The following is a 7,203-nucleotide window of genomic DNA, read 5'->3' as shown; positions in this document are numbered from 1 at the left end:
ATTGTTGCGCTCGGCTTTTCTTCCCACGTTGCGACACCCACCTCCTCACCGCGCCCTCCCAACCCCAGGGTGACCGAAGTTGGCCCATCGTCCCACCAATAGCAATGGGGTGCTGGCGAGGGTCAAGCACAGCACCATGTGGTCACCAACTCCAGGGCAGCGAGGTTGTTGGCGGAGACCCTCATCATGCCCAAGATGGAGTGCTAAATAGGCCCGACGCCGGAGACGATGGATGAGGCAAGGAATCCGGCCAAGTACTGGGAGTTCATGGAGGCATACCATGCAGGGAGAGAGTCCTGGAGTCCTTCAAGATCCACCACCACCACCATCTCTATTTCTATGAGTTTGGGTTGCCTGTCGCCTCCCCTCCTGACCTGTAATTTCCTCTCATTCCCAACTCTTATTTCTCCTTCGGTTTTGATCGCCTAGGTTCTCCTTTTGCTAAGACCTGCAATCGCTCATTAAATTTGTCTTGCCACATACTTCCGTATTTCCATTTTTCCCATATATTATAACATAAATGGTCGGAATTCGTAGTCAGTCTTGCAAAAGTACAAGTAAATAGGAACTGAAGATACGCTATTAACTGCAACAGAATAAAACTAAAGCAGAACTACCATAGGTCTCCTGTTGTGTGAGCAGTATATAAAAAGAAATGAATTTATATGTCAGACCTGGATGTTAGGGTCCCTGCCAACATCTAACAACCAAAGCACAAGATCACCAACACAAAGGAAGCACTTACAAAGAATACGTAAACAAGATGACAAGCAGAAAACAGAACATAAAACAAAGGCAAAATGTAACCATGACAAGTTTTCCACATGATATTATTTACAGCAATTTGTAAAAACTATTGGATCAAACTCTCTGCAATTCTGCAGCTATGAAGAGCCAACTGCAAGGCGTGAAATTAACTAATGACATGAATCATGAAGCAATGAGAGAAAGAGAAGCAAGTGCAGAATTTCACTAATGAAATCAACAAATGACCATTCTTAAAATATGAACATTGGGAAAAAATGGAACTGGCCACACATAATTTTTTCAACCATGATTTGGATAAGTATAATTAGATGAGACCATTCAGCCATGCTATCCAGGCCGGCAAGGAGTACAGGCACACACTTTGTTTTGTCAGACACCGCTCCGATGTTCCCACCGCTGAGGGGGGTGATCCAGAATTCCAGATGAATCGTGAACTACTACCCGTCCATGCCCAGACCTGACCGTCATTGTTGCGCTCGGCTTTTCTTCCCACGTTGCGACACCCACCTCCTCACCGCGCCCTCCCAACCCCAGGGTGACCGAAGTTGGCCCATCGTCCCACCAATAGCAATGGGGTGCTGGCGAGGGTCAAGCACAGCACCATGTGGTCACCAACTCCAGGGCAGCGAGGTTGTTGGCGGAGACCCTCATCATGCCCAAGATGGAGTGCTAAATAGGCCCGACGCCGGAGACGATGGATGAGGCAAGGAATCCGGCCAAGTACTGGGAGTTCATGGAGGCATACCATGCAGGGAGAGAGTCCTGGAGTCCTTCAAGATCCACCACCACCACCATCTCTATTTCTATGAGTTTGGGTTGCCTGTCGCCTCCCCTCCTGACCTGTAATTTCCTCTCATTCCCAACTCTTATTTCTCCTTCGGTTTTGATCGCCTAGGTTCTCCTTTTGCTAAGACCTGCAATCGCTCATTAAATTTGTCTTGCCACATACTTCCGTATTTCCATTTTTCCCATATATTATAACATAAATGGTCGGAATTCGTAGTCAGTCTTGCAAAAGTACAAGTAAATAGGAACTGAAGATACGCTATTAACTGCAACAGAATAAAACTAAAGCAGAACTACCATAGGTCTCCTGTTGTGTGAGCAGTATATAAAAAGAAATGAATTTATATGTCAGACCTGGATGTGGATGCTAATTGAAATCATTGTAGATGCAACATAAACTGCTGTGACACAGCAGAATGCTGGTTTCTGAAAGGGCTTACCTCACAGCAACCAGACAGAAGAGACAGGTCTGCAACCGAAGCGCAAAGATGAGAACTCGTGGACCCCTTGTTTTCTCCATAACGGCGATAAGACAGAACTTAGTGTCTACTATTTATTGGACAGTAGTATCTTATAGCAAAAGAAAATGCTAAGTTTTAAATCCAATCTTTGAATTTTTGATAATCACCCCAATAGACTGTACCCTGAGTAACTGCATAGAGAAGCTGATCTCAACAGATAAACAAAAAAAATTTGCAGTGCTACAAAGAAAGAGAAGGCAGTCGCATCTGGAATCATAGATAATACAGTGTACAAGGCAGATCTCTGTGTGATAGAGGCCATATAAATATAAGAATACCATAAAGTGTTCTTGTGAGTCTAGACTCTAGTGTGAAAAGTAGATTCATATATATCAGAGGGACATTACGCTGTGGAGAACTGGCATTACTCCCACTTCAGTAATATGCATATGGTCTACTTCAGTGGCAGCACCATAAGGACCAAGGATGTAAATTAATGGATAAATTGGACATGCATACATAAACTTCAGTAAATATAGATAAGAGTATTTTATATAACTACCTGGCTGTCGAGCATGCCCATGTTGAGAAGCTTAGCAACATTTTCTTTTATTCCACATTAACATGTCAACTGATCTCAGAATGCAGTCTTCCCCTGATACATTAACATGCTTGACCAGACAGAACTGGCCCCACAAACTATATATGCTGACCAAGCAGAAGGAATATAAGATATGTGTAAATAGAGTACGGAATGCTCTCTATCTGCATCAAGTGACCTTCCATGCATAAACATTCCTGATTTGCTATACCTCTCTTTTTCTTCCTGTGAGGAATCTTGAAAAATTGGCATTTGTGGTTGCGACGGTTAAATAGTCTGGAGATACTCCTCAGAAATAGGCCAGGTGCAGGTGAATAAGTTTTGTCAATATGTCCAGCAAAAACTTTACATCAGACTAATTAGGTTCATTTTTCTTTTATTTCAGAGATAGTTAGCCAGAATTTCTGAGTAAAACATAAGTCTAATCCCAGTGAAAAATAACAAGCTATCTTAACCTCCAATTTTGATCAAGTAAACCCCGTTTATGGAAAGTTTATCAACCTGAACAGTAGACTGACCTTTCCCTAGTGGCGATATGCTTAGATATATCCCTCCTATTTGAACAAAATATCCAACACATTCGTCTCCACATAAATATAAAGCACTGATCAACACAAGCATGTACAGCTTGCCTAAGTGTTTCATTTTTTCCCCTCTTGCGTCCCTTAAGTTCTTTTCTGTTTTGATCATGAAGTTCAGGGAAAGCAAGTTAACTAAACCCAGTCCAAGTCACTGAGCAGAACAAAATAGCAACAGCAGCCCAGATCTGCTGACGCTCTGCAGAAGCAACAGGACAGAGGCGCACTACATCTGATGGCTGATGTGCACTTCATCATCACCCAGGCATAATCTTTAGTAATTCATGAATTGATATTTTTGTTTTTACTGAATATATACTATTTCTCATTTTTCTCTTCTTTTTCAGATCGATATGGTTGTGATCTTTCATGTGTTTCAACAGGAAAAATGTTTGTATATAGTGCCATGGTAACAGTAGCACGGTCAGTTATCCCTGCTGCTCATTAAACACAACCAGAACAGATACATACATCACTAAGCACCAAGGATTACAAGTGCCCAGGGCACCGACTTGTGGATATGTTGCGACACTAGTTTGGTTGCAAGACATGTACTAGTCGAGCAACTCTTAAATCTTAGTCCTTGCTAAACAAAACAATTCGCAACTTTGTTAGGATGGACAACAGGTCGAATGTCTCAGTGTCGTTTCAAGGCAGAAAACTGGGATCAATTTTGTTGCAAAATATATTCTTAAATCTATGATTTCACTGAATTGTAGACAGATATGAAGGAAAAAACTTTTGCCCTCAGTGTAGGTTGTAGTGGGAAAAATTTCATATCCTTTTCTTCTTCAAATGTTCACAAGAACAAATGTTAGTTCAACCTTCATTGGATTCGCTTGTTATACAAAGCACGTCCATTGGTTTATTCTGACAATTAATGAGGGATGCTCATGATAAGACTGATTCATGTGTAGAAATTTGAAAATTTCCAAACTAAAGAAAGGTCAACTATGGTATTTAGGAACGAATACGGAGGAAGAAAACAAAAGGTTAAAAAAGAACCGACATCAATTAGAAATATATATCCAAGCATAATGTAAATACTGAACATTGAACCACAAACTTCAGTACTAACTGTCACAATATTTGTAAGAATAATCCAAATACTGAACATTGAACTACAAACTTAGTACTAACTGAAAATACAATGAAAACAAAAGGAAACATGCTAGATAAACGTTGCCATGAGAGCAGACCACACTGATATTTTCAAACATCTTCTCCAAGGAATGACAACAACAACATATCAGAGTTCAGGAATCAATTCATCAGTTACGTCAAGAGTTAGCAATGATGAAACTGACATGTAACAGACACACTATAAAAGACAGCCAAAATCCAATTGGGCATAGAACACCGAAGTAGGAGTTACCAGTTGACTACGCAGAACGAAAACTTTGTTGCGCCATACAAACATTACCAATCTTCATATCCTGTTCTTGGTTCATGTAAATTTGAAATTAGCCGGCACTTCCCCTTTGCAAGCAGTTGCATAATCCTCAGCGAGGTGTGGTGCTGCTTTCTTGTGAGGGCATATGTATTTCTCCATGAAATACTTCTCGGGCCTCATGACTGCACTATAGAAGCTCAGGTCGCGATCTACAAATCCATTTTCCTTGAGAAACTTGACAACATAGTGCCGGGGTCTGAGCCGCCCCTCCAGGCTAAGACTAAGAAATGTGGGTCGATGAGCAATGTACACAGGTTCCAATCCCACCTCATATAACAAGAACTTGGACCTGCTCTTCAGAGATTCCTTTGACTTTCTCAGCACACCCGGATGCTTGCGCACAGCAATGCTCGCTTCTGCATCAGACCACCTGAACGTCTTCTTCAAGTAGTCTACTTTGGCAGTGATCTTTTCATCGCTAATGCATGCGACAGCGTGCAATGCTTTCCGGAACATACCTGAGCTACGGGGCACACCTAGACCTTCGGCACATGCCACCATCGTGCGTACGCGCTCCGGGTTGGTGGTCAGCATCCTCGGCACACGGATACACAGCTTGGCAATATCACAAGCACCTAGCCCGCACTCGTGCAGGAACATGACATTGGGCTTTGACAACCTTGTCAAGGTCCGACGAGAGAAGGTAGGACGAGCGCTGGAGCGCCCGGAGGAAGTTGTGGCAGGAGCTGAAGAGGGGAAGGTAGTAGTGCATCTTGGAGATGATGGATCTAGAGCGGAAGCCGCTGTGGGCGAGCGAGACGAGGCGGGCGATCTCAGGACGCGAGAGACCGAGGCTGGCGAGCCCGGCGACGACGGGGACCAGTGTTTTGTCCACTTTGGCACAGAGGAACTGCGGGTCTTTGGCGACGACGGCGGCGGCATCGGCGCCGGAGAGGCCGAGTCCGGCGAGGAAGGCGAGGACGGCGTCGGGCTTGGCGGGGGAGTTGAGGTGGGAGAGCTTCGTGGAGGCCTTGAGGGCTTGGGGACGGGTGAGGCCGCAGGTACCGACGAGGTAATCCTCGACGGCGAAGCCTTGGTTTGAGGAAACGGGGCCCGCTGTGGCGGAGAGGAGGCGGCGGAGTGGAGAGAATGCAGCTTTGGAGGGAGAAGAGAGGATATGGGAAAGGATGGACTATCGGAGCCGGAGCATCGCACAGGCGGCGGCGGTGGCGGCGGCGGCCGAATTTCGTGTTTTGACCCTTTTTGAAAAGAAAATCGGGATCTAACCCCAGTTCGGAAAAATTTCGGGATCTGACCCTTTTGCCTACCGCCAGAGGGCCTGGCGGTAGGATTGCGTGCCCTACCGCCAAAGCCTACGGCGGTAGGCCATTTGACGGCGACTGACGGCCGTTGGCAGCCGCTGACGTGGAAAAGGGCCTACCGCCATCCCCTATGGCGGTAGGTTACTGGAGCCTACCGCCATAACCTCTGGCGGTAGGGTCCTGTGTTCTGGATAAGGTGGGGAGGGGCTGGTTTATGGGCCCCACCACCACTCTTCTTCCCCACTCATCTTCTTCCCCGTGCTCAGCTCCTCTTCCCCCTCTCTCCCCCTCACAAACCCCCCTAGATCCACTCCATTTGCTTGGGATTTCATCGGTGGATCCGGAGCATTTTCATCACCCAAGGTACCTCCCCCATTCCCCCTTCTTTTGATTGGTTGAGATCTTTGTTTTGTGTTGATTTGGTCAATTTATTGCAAACCCTAGGTGTTGATGTTGTTATGTGCATTTATGATGCATTTATGATGCATTTATGGCTAGGGTTGTGGTTATGTTAGGGGTTGGTGTTAGGGTTAGGGTTAGGGATGTTGGGTGGTTATGTTGGGGGTTAGGGTTATAGTGGTTATGTTAGGGGTTATGGTTAGGGTTAGTTGTTAATGGTTAGGTTAACTTTACTATGAATAATAGTTATGCAAAATTTCGTTCATTTGTCCATTTGTGTTGGTTGGATGACATATATGGATTGATTATATTCTTCCCATTTTCTTAGATGCATAAGCTCGTAAACGTTCATTATTTGGACAAGTCGACATTTATGCTTGGAAATGACGATGAAGGGGAAGAGGCTATGGTTTTTGACACAAGTCCAAGCTTTGATGATCTTGTAGTTCAAGTGAGAAGCGTCTTACATTGGAATGACCCAAATGCCGAGGTTAAGCTTATTGGGAGATATGACGTTGGATTGGGAGTAAAGTCCCGATTAAAGAGTATGTCCATCACCTCCCAATTGCATTGGAATGTATACAAGGAAAAAGTAGACGCATGACAAGACAAGTCTCTTGAGATCTTTGCCACAAAGGTTGATCCTCCTCCTTTGCAAATTGATCTCAACCGCAATGCATCCTCCCCCATGCATGATGACAGTGCCGAGGTGTATGTCCCCAATTCTTCTAGCCAACCACCAAGTAGCCAACCCAATGAAGATCATATCAACGCTAGCGCCATAGTACTCTGTCATGATGCTATTCCTCATGTTGAAGAAGATGCTATTCCTCATGTTGATGATGATGCTATTGTTGCTCTAGAGGAGGATGTTTACTCGGAGAATGAAGAGATC

General features: G+C 44.7%; 1 pseudogene; it reads right to left on the bottom strand.

The window, feature by feature from the left end:
* Positions 1-4,454: 4,454 nt before the first annotated feature.
* On the bottom strand, positions 4,455-5,797 carry LOC119323516 (annotated as a pseudogene).
* Positions 5,798-7,203: the final 1,406 nt, after the last annotated feature.

This window comes from Triticum dicoccoides, chromosome 6B (assembly GCF_002162155.2).
Source record: "Triticum dicoccoides isolate Atlit2015 ecotype Zavitan chromosome 6B, WEW_v2.0, whole genome shotgun sequence".
In the NCBI taxonomy this organism is placed as follows: domain Eukaryota; kingdom Viridiplantae; phylum Streptophyta; class Magnoliopsida; order Poales; family Poaceae; genus Triticum; species Triticum dicoccoides.
Note: the sequence above shows the minus strand (reverse complement) of the source record. Positions and strands in the feature narration are given on the sequence as shown.